The sequence below is a fragment of the Marmota monax genome, unplaced genomic scaffold (genome assembly GCF_021218885.2).
Source record: "Marmota monax isolate L192 unplaced genomic scaffold, Marmota_monax_Labrador192_F-V1.1 WCK01_AAM20220418_F8-fsc00007, whole genome shotgun sequence".
In the NCBI taxonomy this organism is placed as follows: domain Eukaryota; kingdom Metazoa; phylum Chordata; class Mammalia; order Rodentia; family Sciuridae; genus Marmota; species Marmota monax.
Window position 1 is genome coordinate 27,414,241 of NW_026692781.1, and position 13,778 is coordinate 27,428,018.

The window sequence follows — 13,778 nt, forward strand, 5'->3', positions numbered from 1 at the left end:
GATTTCAAACAGATACACCTATAAAAGTGTTAGTAATACTAAATCCACTGCCAATTGCCATAGATGGCCAACACCCAAGGTTTTACCTGTGCTTCCAAGGCAATAGAAACTTGTTTTATAGCCATGATCACTGAGTAGTCATGCAGGGAAATTCTAATGAGCCCTCAGAAAATGAGAAAGAAAAAGAAAAGATTTAGTTCTCTCATACCCCTTGTCATACCTCTCTCTCTCTCTCTCTCTCTCTCTCTCTCTCTCTCTCTCTCTCTCTCTCTCTCTCTCTCTCTCTCCAGGGATTAGGGACAAAAGAGAAAGAATACCAAGGGGTATAAAACAATGAAAACATTCTAAGATCCAGAGACCTGTCAAAAACAGGCTCTCAATTAAGAAAAATGCAGAAGGGGTGATCAGCCAGGTAAATATATTTCCATTAGAAATTTTCCTTTGCTTTCCAAAATAAATTGGAAATTACTGGCATTAAACATCTATCAGCTTCGTAGTGGACATCAGTTATAATTGATAGCTGCCAGGAATCAACATAATTGCTGTACTATATAAGGCTGTTTTTGCTATTTGCTTTCAGAGTATAAAACCAGACTTTCCTTTGTTAGGATTTATGCATGAACACAAAAATAGTAAAGGTGACTTTAAGTTATTTTTATAATTCTTACATTTATTTTATGGTTTTTGCTTAAAATCTTTCATATTTCTTCAAAGATGAAAAAAGATTATGAAAGACCACTGGTGAACTTTAAGATAATCTATGCTCTCACTGTACATGACAGTGTCATTTTTCACACTGTTTAATAATGTGTGAATTCTGCATCATTCCTCTTTTCATCACAAGTTTGTAATTGTTTTTTTTTTCTGAAAACAGCAGCATAACTCATATTTTGATGCTAATGCTATGAATATATAGCATGACAGAAACAAATGTTAGTTAAAAAATAAGTCTGTTGGCATTCATTTACTCAACTAATATCGCAATAGTTTGGGAAATAAAGTCTTGTGGGACAGACACTGTCATAGGTGACACATGTTTGATTCAAGGATTCTGACACGCAGGGCTCTGGGTGAGCTGTGAGACCCAGGAGAGCAGCAAGAGTTGTTGAAGCTGGTGCTTAAACATAAGTGATGTATTTATAACCGCATAAATTCCTTTTATAAGGAGTGGCTCCAGTGGGGCTCTCTCAAAGTGATCATATTTCATAGAAGACAATAGAGAGTGGAAGATAAGAGTTGAGATGGAAAGTTGGGCCAGAGAAAGTTTTTCTGAATAATCAGTTAGGAAAGAACAATAATAGAAAAATATAGAAGTAAATGGGAATAAAATTTAAGAATTTTTTTTTAAATTAAGGAAAATAAAGAAGAAGAAAAAAAAGGTCTTATGCAAAAAGAAGCTCAATAAGCCTAGAGTGAGCTGACATGTTAAATCAGGGGGAAGCAATCAAGGAAGATACCACCCCATAATATAGATTATGTCATTGTCCACAGAGCCCTCCTCAACTCAGAGGATTCCTCCTTTCTACCCTGTGCACACATCTTTCATTGTATTTTAAGGCAGTGCTCAAATTTTTAGCATTTTCTGAATTTCCCAACCACAGCCTATATCTGATCTGGAACCCGACAGACATAAAAATATAAAACACTAACATTATGTTTTTGAGGTTCACCCATGTAAGCAGCCTGGTTGGTGTCATATCTTTCAATGGGCTACTACTTCCCTACTCACCATGCATTTTCTACTAACAACGGCTCTCTTCTCTAGAGGACTGAGCTTAATAGATGGCACCTCACCTTTGGGGCAACATGGAATCAATGTTTGATTCAGAATACAAAAAGCCAAACTTCTTGCTTCAATTGGGGAATGACTGGTATGATCCCACCACACATTAAGTCAAGGTTAGACTTTATTCTTGCTCGATATTTCCCCTTTGTTATTTTACCTCTTCCTCTCCCTTACTGTTTTCTTGAAAAAAGCAGTGTCTCTGAAAATCGCTTATAACTGAATCTGTCTCATATTCTGCTTCTAGGGTTGAATCATCCTCATCAATTGGTTGTGGTAATGGCCATAACCAACTGGCTGCAGAGAATTCCAAGTTGGGTGATCTACATAACTGGTGATGGTGTAAGATGCACAATCCCTGCCATGCCATGCATGCAATTGTTCATAATTCACCTGGAGTTAATGGAACAGGTTGAAAGAGATGCCCTGGCATACACAGAATCTTTGGCCTTTGAGAGGTATAGGGGACATTATACTTTTAAGGACTGTGAACTAAGATAGCTCTTGCTAAGTAGCAGAGGTACCTTAAAGAGAGAAAATAATAGACTCAGGAAAATTAACCACCAATTTCAAGCAATGTATGAAACCAGAGAACTTCCTTGTTAGGTTTTCAAGAAGCTCTCACCCTCTATGCTAGAAAGCTGATTATCCTGAGAAACGAATCAGACCCTAATCGTGAGAATAGAAGGACTAGCAGAGAGAGCAGAAAAGTAGATTAAGGGGATTCAGGGGGAGAAAAGGAGGAAGGGAAACTACCATGGAGTGAGACTGATCAAATTATGTTATGTGCATGTAAAGATATGGCAATAAGTAATCTCACTAGTATGTATAATTGTCATGTACCAATAAAAAATAAGTAAAAAAAAAAAAATAGAGGGACTTCAGAAAATGTTGACTTCTCAGTCCTGATAGAAGTCTCATGCTATATTCAAGGTTCTGTAAAGTTGCAGTGGGTCCCAAAGAGCTGGGCTGGGGATGTTTGGATGGATGCATCTGAGAATCATGAAACCATCCAAGTAACAGTAATAGTCCACTCCCATCGTTAGGTGTACCTGTTTCAATATGATTTGGAAGAGATTTGTAGAAAGAAGATGAAGTTGCAGAAAAGAAGCAAGGTGATGATTAGATAGGTCTCTGAACCTGGAAGACAGTAAGATTTTTTTAATGGCCACAGTGAAGAAAGGGAGATTGCTGACTAGGCTTTCCTGGCATTGAGGAGAGTCTAAATAAAGTTCAAGACTATGAATTTATAATCGTAATAATCTACTCTAAATTTATAATAGTAATAATCTTGCACCTGTGCCTAGAGCATGAGAATAAGGAAAAATAAATTGGATAATTGAATTTAATCAGTTTGGGTTTTGCTAGGTTGATGAAACAGAAAGACAATGGGGAAAATTGCAGAGAATATTGGTGTTTGTTATAAGCCACAGATCTAAAGAGTGTAGGGTAAGAAGAAGAAAGGAGGTAACAGATGGGCAGGAAGAAGACTATAAGGTTGTGTTATGTGTGATCAGAAGATAATATCTGAATTTATCACTTAAGCAATAAAAACAATTACCAATATAAGGATTTAGGGACTAGCCCATCACAATGGTGACTGAGGTTCAGCCTCATCTCTGAAAGAAAAGGTCAATAAAGACTAGATACCAGAACATGACCAAAATATAGACTACTATTTCCAGATTGAGAATACTGCAATTAATCTCCACACCAACTGACATGTTCTCCTCATTTGCTGGACAACTTTAATACCTAGATCACAGATTTCTCTTCAACCCAAGTCTTTCTACCAATGTCCTTGGGTATTTATGGATCAAGAGCAAAATTTATGAAAAATTACTATCAAATATTTTAGAATATAGAAGGTAACAGTATTTTAATAATTGGCAAATATTGCTAAGGAGTTTGTGTGTGTTTTATATTATTCTTGAAGATTTTCTGAAAGTTTGAAATTATATCTAAATAATTTTTTTAAAAATAAATCTGATATATATCTTATGGCATTGAGTTACATATCTTAAATATAAATAATAAAATGTATTTGAAAAATGAATCTGTTATGGAATAAATACAGTAGACTTACTAATGATTCTGAGTTAGTTAACTAAGAAACAAAATTTAATTTATATTAATTCTAAAATAACAACAATATTTATACTGTTACTCAGGCAGGGCCAGGAGAAAATTTTTACCACATGCACATCAGATATAGCACTAATCTCCAGAATATATAGAGAACTCAAAAAACTTAACACCAAAAGGGGAAAAAAAAAAAGCCAACTAAACAGATACTTCTCAGAAGATGATATACAATCAATCAAAAAATATGAAAAAATGTTCAACATCTCTAGCAATTAGAGAAATGCAAATCAAAACGACTCTTAAGATTTCATCTCACTTCAGTCAGAATGGCAGTTATCAAGAATATAGACAACAATAAATGTTGGCAAGGATGTGGGGAAAAGGACACATTCATACATTGCTTGTTGGACCGCAAATTGGTGCAACCAATCTGGAAAGCAGTATGGAGATTTCTTAGAAAACTTGGAATGGAACTACCATTTGCCCCAGCTATCCCACTCCTTGGTTCATACCCCAAAGACTTAAAAACAGCATACTACAGTGACACAGCCACATTAATGTTTATAGCAGCACAATTCACAATAGCTAAATGTGGTACCAACCTAGATGCCCTTCAATTGATGAATGGATAAAGACACTGTGGTGTCTATACACAATGGAATATTACTCAGCATTAAAGAGAATAAAATCATGGCATATGCAGGGAAAGGAATGGAGAATATCATGCTAAGCAAAGTAAGCCAATCCTAAAAAAACCAAGACTCTAATGTTTTCTCTGATAAATGGCTGCTGATACATAATGGGGGTGGGGGTTGGAGGATGGGAGGAATGGAGGAACTTTGGAGAGGGCAAAGGAGAGCGAGGAGAATGGAGGGGGCAAGGGGGTAGAAAAGATGTTGGAATGAGATGCACATTATTACCCCAGGTACATATATTAACTGGGGTAATGTATGTATAGTACATTAGTACACTCATTACATCAATCATTTGTTCCATAAAGATTCATTTAGCACCAGCTATCTATCAGGTGATACTCTAAGAGTCATAGGAAGGGTGTGACTCTACCTTGTATACAACCAGAGAAATGAAAAATTGTGCTCCCTATGTGTACTATAAATTGAAATGCTTTCTGCTATCATGTATAACAAATTAGAAAAATAATTTGTGTGTGTGTGGTGCTGGGGATTGAACCCAGGGCCTTATGGATGCTAGGCAAACACTCTACCAACTGAGCCATATCCCCAGCTCCTAGAATAAATAATTTAAAAATAAACAAACAAAAAATAACTTCCAATTAATTGATAGACACCACACTTATGGTATATACCTGAATGCTAGTGCCAAATCTGGGGTAGTAGAGGCAGTCTGCTGTAGGTGCAAGCAATAACAGATGCATTGACTTCAATGAATTTAAAAGCAATAATAAAATTTATTGAAATTTAAAAAAAAACTCTCCAAAAGCACCTTCAAATTTTTAAGGGTTAATTAAATAATAGATTGAATTTAATCCATATATATATGAATTGAATTCTGGACCTGCTATATACAAGCTGTGTGACCATGGACAAGTTATACAATAAATGTGAGCCTCCATTTCCTAATGTATAATATGAGGACAGCAATTAATCTTCCACAGTTACTGTTGAGATTCCATCTCTTGCATACAAAGCATCATTCACAGTTGTTCTTCAATAAATGCTAAACATTAGCTTAAAGGGCTACTTCTGTGATTTGAAATTCTTGAGAAATGAAACACTTTATTCCTCAAATATGTATAAATCATATATTTTCAAGCATTCTAATACATGTTACATACTTACCAGTTTTCAAAAAATAATATACATCTAATACTCAAAATCTACTGAAGTAATTTTTACACTACTCTAGTAACAAAGCCCCACATCAGTGTATGCATACAGATTACACTTCTACTTTACCACATACCTCTTTATCACAACCAGGAGCCACACAAAGGAATTATTCTCAAACTTTTCTGCTCATGAATAAAGTTGTTACATCATATTCTCTCAAAGTTAGTAGCTGATTAAGTGCAGGTAAACAGTTTTCACTATCACTATGGAAACAGAGTCTGCAACCAATGCTTTTTAAAAAATAAATATATTTACTTTAATAAGTAAGCTTTAAGGGAAAATAAGAAATGCAAAGGAGAAAACTTGCAGATGTTCAGCACATGTGAGCGGGTGCAACACAAGCTCCTCCAGAAAGGGGGTTCTGTCTCTTGTTTACTGCTCAGAGCATCACCTGATAGATAGCTGGTACTTAATGAATCTTTATGGAACAAATGATTGATGTAATGAGTATACTAACACATGCTTAGCATATCTACATATTTTCATCTCACCTTGCACAATTACAACCTTTGCTAAATATATCTGTCTAGTCTTGGTTGGTGGTATACTGTTCAATGAATTAAAATTACTGTTCATTTTCCAGTGTGTTTTGTATTTATGTATGTTTACATAAGCTGCAATTCTTATTATCTCAAATTAGTTATTGTTTCACAGTCTGTAGCAGTATGAAATAGAAGATGATCTCTTTTATAAATTTCTGGATGTATTCCAAGAAAATGCTTGGAAAATTACAGCAGACAAATTAACAAGCTCATAATGGGAGGTAATGCAGATCATCTCCATCTCATTCCTCTTTATCACAACAGAATGAAAATGAAATACCTACAATCTTGAAAAGAGACAGCTTTGGGAGATTGCCATCTTGAGTTAATTAGAAGAAACTACTCCTTCAACATACCACGTTGACAAGCGGCAGCCAGGCCTTGCTTCTTAATGGTAGGACTCCAGAGGCCCCTCTTCATTGAGGAACATTCCATACCCCAATTAGAAAACCACTTGCCAGAATTTTCAAGGTTTAGGTCTGGATTGTACAGCTGTACAAGATGTGTACTTTGATATAAATTTTACAATTCACAAAAGCTTACCTATAATTTGTATCTCTAAAAGGTAAGAATACTTTATCACCATTTACAGGACGAAGTGTGAGCCTCAGAGAGGTAAAATAAATTCCTTAAGACCACATGACTGGTCTGAGTTCAAAACTGGTCTGCTGCCTTTGAAATGCAGGCACTTGTTAAAAGACAAAAATTACAACAAATCCAGTTTTGCAATTTAATTGGCTTTAATTGTGGTTCTAGAATTAGGCAGCAGTCCAGCTGGAAAATGGTTCAGAATGTTCCACCCCCGACCACCACACATGTGCAGGTTATATTTATAGCCAGAGAGGGGGGAAAAAAGGGACATGAAAAAACAACCTGATTGGCTGCAGTTGGCAATTGCCTTAAATAGTCAGTTTCTGGCAACTTTTAGCCTCTGATTGATGGAAGGTGCAGATACAATGGTTAGCTAAGCCTCAGTTGGTCTATTACCTAGTTATACTCTTAAGTTAGGTTACAGGTTTATAAATCAGTCTGGTTTATAGCTTATCATGAACAGAGACTGCTTTGGATCAAACTTTATCACCTACGTATGAAATAAGTTTATGCCAATTTTAACTCAATTTAACACACCTAATTTTGTACTATTCTGCCACCTGTTTCAGTATTAAATAAAATATAATTTTGCCTTTCCATATTCTGATTCTAACCCATAGAATCTTAAGTGCTTTCTATGAGAGTTTCCATTGAAACAATGAAAATCCCCAATTCTTAGGAAAGTATAGCCTCTGAACCATTATATTTTTCAAGGAATTTTTTTCTTATCTAAATAGTGAGCATATAGAGAAAGCAGAACTAACATGCTCAGTCATAGTCTCTCATTTGGAGTATCTTCTCAATATGCTTGTGTTCTTTTTTTTTCCCTAAATTTTTTTTTAGTTGCTGATTGACCTTTATTTTATTTACTTATATGCGATGCTGAGAATCGAACCCAATGCCTCACACATGCAAGGCAAGTAAGCTACCCATGAGCCACAGCCCCACCCCAATATGCTTGTGTTCTGTACTCATCTCTGTGGAATGATTTTTGGGGTAGACTCAGACCCTTAGAATAAAATGTTACAATTGTCCATCTCAGACAATATTATGGTAACATTCAGTTCAAGAGTCATGCATTAACAAAAGCTAATTCTGATAAAAGGTAAGTTACCTAATTCAATCTTTTTATTGCTATTAAAACCACTTCAATTTCTGATATATCATACTATTAAAGAATATATTTTTAGCAAAGACACCAGGCATCTTCCTTTATTATCCATTTATGATCACTAAACACTATTACTTGTTTAACAATAGTAAATCCAGTGAAATATCCCTCTAAAATTTCAAGCATCCAAGGTACCACTTCGAATTTTCAAACTCTACTCACCACCTTTCCTTAAGAAACAACAAACATGTTTTTCTTTAACTATTATGTATCAGACATTTCTTTTAAACTGAAAATGCAGAGATAAATATCTTTCCTATGATTTCAAGGGAGAGATGGCTAAATAAAATAATAGCTTTAAAAAGTTCCAACACATTCAGAAATACAGCTCATTCCAAAAGCAATGGAAATGCAGAGGATAAAATAGTTATTTCTGCTGCATGGAGAGTCAAAATAGAAAATGGCACCGATTTGAGCTGAGCCTTAGGAGTTTACCAGATAGGCAAAGAGACATAAGTCATTCAGATAGAAAAAACAAGAGCCCACCTCCCTTTTTTCTCCTCTCTACCATTGTTCTACTATCAGATTCCTTGGCTTGAGCTCCCTTTGAGTTGCCTGCAGTTAGTTGAGAGAGAAAGACTCAATCTCAACTAACTGTAATTCCCATCGGCATTCATAACTAAGCTCAAACTACTATGATCACTGACTTTTCATCTAATTCTGCCTCAAATTTAATCTTTAAAAAATTTGTCTTTAATTAAAGATTGTCTATCATTTCCTAAATTTCTTCCTTGAAAAAAAGTTCTTTTTTTAAATTAATAATTCTGTTAAAGTAGTGCTTATTTTCATTAGTCTCAATTATATCAAACAGATGCACCAAATTAAATATTTTAAGCATCTAAATTAGCCTATTATTTTCTTTCATTTCTTGAAAGTCTTTGTTGTTTCCATAAAGAGGGAGGTAAAAATCATATTTTTTGCCAAAACTGAGTAGCTGGCTCTGAAGCATCAGAGCTTCACTAACAAACATAGCAGAAGCACTATTACCAATAAATATGACAGTCTCCATCAAAAAGAGCCAGATCATTAGGGTCCACAATTGCTCTTCAGCTGTAACAGGCTTCCTTGGTAGTAGTTTGTTTGCCAAGAGCAATAAAATGTACAGAATAATTAGCTTGAGTCTCTAATTAATCTGTGGATTATTTTTGATTTTAAATTATTTAACACCAATTTTTTATTAGATTTTAGGATCTGAAGCCCCAGGCATATATGTATAATTTTTAAAGTGTCATTTGTCTCAAGTCTTAAGAAGCTCATAATACTAAATAAATTACATGGTAATATTTCCGCTAATTTTAAAAGATGTTGCATCTAAATTTAGAAAGAATCTTAGAGCATACAAAGGCATCTTTCTAAATGTTTTATCATGATTTGGAATTAGACATTTCAATCTAAGAGATGTGAATTATGATTAGACAATACTCAAAATCACAGATAACAAGTATATCAGCTTATTGTGTACATACTTTTTCTACACAAAGCTAAGATAATGTTTTGATGTATCTTTGTTCCCCTGCAAGACCCTGACAGAGTTTCAATAATTGTCACATATTTGTTTTTATTAACAGATATTTATTAAACAAAATGAATTATATACTATGTATCTCACAATCTTGTGTTGCCATTTTTTCTAATACTAATAGCTTGATCCTCTTTGGCTTCTAAATTAGGCAACGAAAATAAATCATTCGATTTTTTTTCAATTTAAAAGTTACTTAGAAAGTATATTACCTATAAAACAAGATTCTGTGTTTTGTCAGTACAGGTTAAAACTGATAAATTAGGAAAGCTAACTTTTATTTATCAAAAATCAAACTTGAATTTCTAGATAAAAATACATGCCCTAGTATTATGCAACTCCCAATAAAGGAATTTTTCAGAAGTAAATTTAAACTACGATTGACTTTACAATACCGACAAAGTGTTTTTCTCATCAATGACTCAATTTATCTTTAAAATAGTTCTCTATTTTTAATTGTGATCAAAGTTCAGTATTATATTGGTAAATTATGACATACTGACTGATTGAAATCGGTCATCTTTTCCACTGGTACCACTCAAAGGTGTCAGGATAAATGCAACATAGAGAAGTAGGTAGGTAGGTAGGTAGGTAGACAATGGACAGATAGGCAGATATAAATGACATATTAATGGCAATAGACAAGAATAATAACACTTGAAATAATAAGTGAATTACATTAAATGTAGGAAAACAAGTCCTTGGGTTGGATCCCTAGCCCTGCTTAAAATAAAATTTATATATATATATATATATATATATATATATATATATATATATATATGAATGAAAATATATCAAACTAAGGTAAATAGTAGAAGCCTATAGACATATTACACTCACTCCCCCAAACCAGGGCAAAGACCCCAGGCCCAGGCCACACGACTTGTTTCTCAGTGACAATAAAATTCTCAGGCAAAATGAGGGGATGTTGCTTCCACAAAATCTGAGACAGCTGAGATGTTAATTAATATGACATAAGGACAATACACAGAAAAACTAGACCAAAGGAATCAAACAACAAAACAAAAACAAAAACCTAAGGCAGGAATTATTGTCTGCCAAGAGAAAATGGTATCTTATAAACATGAAGCATGGGCACACAATTTTAAGGAAGAATCACTTGAAGATATTAGAAATGTATAATGTATTAGAGGAAATACTGAATCACTGCATGAATTGACCAGCAGAATAAAAGCAAATATAACAGCCACTGCACACTAAAATCCCTCTTGGGTACCCCACCATTATCTGAAATGAATGTTTCAAAAACTAAAATTATCTTTATTCTCCCAAACTGAATGTTTTTCCAGATTCCATGTTATTATTCAGTCCAATATCTGTTTCAAGTTCACAAGATTTGCCATCTAGAAGTTATCTGAGCCATTTCATGGTATTAATTATATTGAAAGTTCTTTAGGGAGCTCTTCTGTTTGACTTCTTTTCCACCTCCTCCACTCCCCAGTATATAGTCCATACTTCAGAAGTACTTTTGCAATTGACACCAATTATCTTTATTCTCCCAAAATGAATGTATCTGAGAGCATGTTTTAGAACCAGGAAACAATTTTTTAAAAATCAGACTATGGTTGGTTGTCAATAGTATCAATATGGAAATTACTTATCCTTTGGGAACCTCTGTTACTTAAGAAGCCTAAAATAGTGTCTAAGTCAAATTCTTTTACCAAGCCATATTTCTCATTAACAGAATTAATTTTAAATTTTTGTACATATTTATGTCAATACTGATACTGTCATCCAAACTGATCTTAAGAAATAAATTATATTTTGGTAGTTAATTATTATTGCATATTTCTAACACTTTAAAAAAATCAATGCTGATGTTTTTAACATCCACAAAAAATGTTATTTTTCATGTATTTAATTTCCTTTGTGTCCTAAATGTTAGTGTCAGCTCAAAATGAATGAGAGAAAGCCCACAGAGAATAAATCCATCCATTGTCATTATTGAAATAGAACTGCAGCTGTTTTGCACCTGTTGCTAAAATCTTTTAAATGTTCTCCATTGAGACCCTAATAATTCTGTGGATGTACAATTTTGTACCCTTGTGTGAAAAGAACTATGTAACTATTATATAAGATTCTAAAGAAACTTCTTAAGTTTTTTATAAGACTTTACATAGAAGGTATTATGTTGAAATCATTTTACTATTCTTTCATGGCTTATTCGGTCAATAATATAAGCATTTGGAATTGAAAGTTATAAATTCACTGTCTCTCTCTTTTTGACATAAAATAGGAAATATTCAGCATAACTTTAGCAATAGCAGCTAATGATTAGACATTCCAAACCTTTAGCAGCCTCATTTTGCAAATATATAAACTAATGCTTTAGAAAAGTAAAAAAATCACTTGACCAAAGTCATGGAGTTAGAAAGTAATTGACGCCAAATTCCATGTTTTTTTTTCAATCATTATGTAAACTTCCTCTACTCTGTGGTAATAGCAATTGAAAACCATCCTATTAGAAGATACACAGATATAAAGTTTCTTCTGAGATATAAGGCATAAACTTATGCAAACCTATTATGTCCTTCAGAAATAACAGTCCACAATGCAGAGCAAATTCATTTTATTTATTCATTTATTTATACTGGAGATTGAACCAAGGGGTGCTTTAACACTGAGTTATATCCCCAACCCTTTTTGTTTGTTTGTTTTATTTTGCAAGAGTCTCAGTAACCTGCTGAGTCTGGCCTGGAACTTGTGATCTTTCTGCTTTAGCCTCCCTAGTTGCTGGGATTACAGGCATGCACCACCATATCCAGCATCACAGCAATTCATTTTAAAATCACAACGAATATTGTTTTATTTGTTAGAAAAATGAAATATAACAACATAAAGTGTCATTTAAAATAACATTATTTAATCAAGTAATTTGTTGGTTAAATTTTATAGCATTTCATAAGGGATTTTAAAATACATATAACAGAAAAGCTTAATGGAACATAATCTTGGATGAAATACAAAAAGACAGACTCAGAAAGTTGTGTGTTCTTTCAAGTCCCTGCAGAAATGCAATTTGATCATCTCAGGAAAAAAAAAATTACTTGAGAGATGTTAAAAAAATATGCTTAGAACATCATCCTATGACTATCAACTCACCAATAAAGTGAGGTTAGAAAAAAATAAAGATGGTATCCTATTTTAGAAATGATTTAGGTGAAATTTTTATTTATCTTAACTCACAGAATTTCAAGCACGTCACATTAATAAACTATCCCTCAGTAACACATATTTTGTATATTCCACATATTAATAAGTTAATATGTGGAATATATAAAGTGATTGATCGAATGGCCCAGTTCCTCTTCATCAAGCATCTCTATGTGATTTAATGCGTTCATCTTTATATTAAACATTATTTGAATTTAAAAGGTAGCATAGCTACTAAATGACTCAGAACATTATAACTTCACCAAAACCACTAATAGGAAAATAATGTCACTTGTTATTTATTGAGCTCATAGTTGTTTTACATTAAAATTTAAATCACTCAATAAAAATATGACTAGGTTTTTGGCATGTTGGTCTTGCCATACTCAGTAATCCTTAGCTCTAAGGTGCATCACTGGTCTAAATCTGCTATCTGAGAGAGCAATATGGCATGTTGAAGAAAAATATGTCCTTTAGAGCAGAGAAATCTAGCTTCAAATGCCAGGATTGTCACATAACTACTTCACCCAACTCTCTCCATGCCTTTCTTTCTTCTATTTTAACAAAAGGAGACTATGACAAATTTCCAAACCTTTAGGGAGAATTTAAATTATATATACAATTTTAATTATAAAACATATTTCATGTATTATATATTTAACATGTGCAAAATATTATATTAAATATATATATTCATATAATTATGTATATACGTTCATGAGTATATAATGTATATAACCTATCAAATAGGTTAAATATATACTTATATATACTATATAATTGTAGGTACTCAATACACAGCTAATGAGTAAATGAAAATAAAATAATATGTGGAATATATAAAGTGATTGATGATAGAAAATGTTTTCTTTCCTTTTGGCCTCTTTGGTCATCAGCTGATTTTTATGAAAAAAAAAATATTATGAATTTTTATCAAAATTGCCATTTCATATAGTGTTCCAAGAAGGTACAATTTTAAAGAATAGATAAGTAGATAGCATTGATCTTAGATGAACAACATAAAAACCATAAATAATAG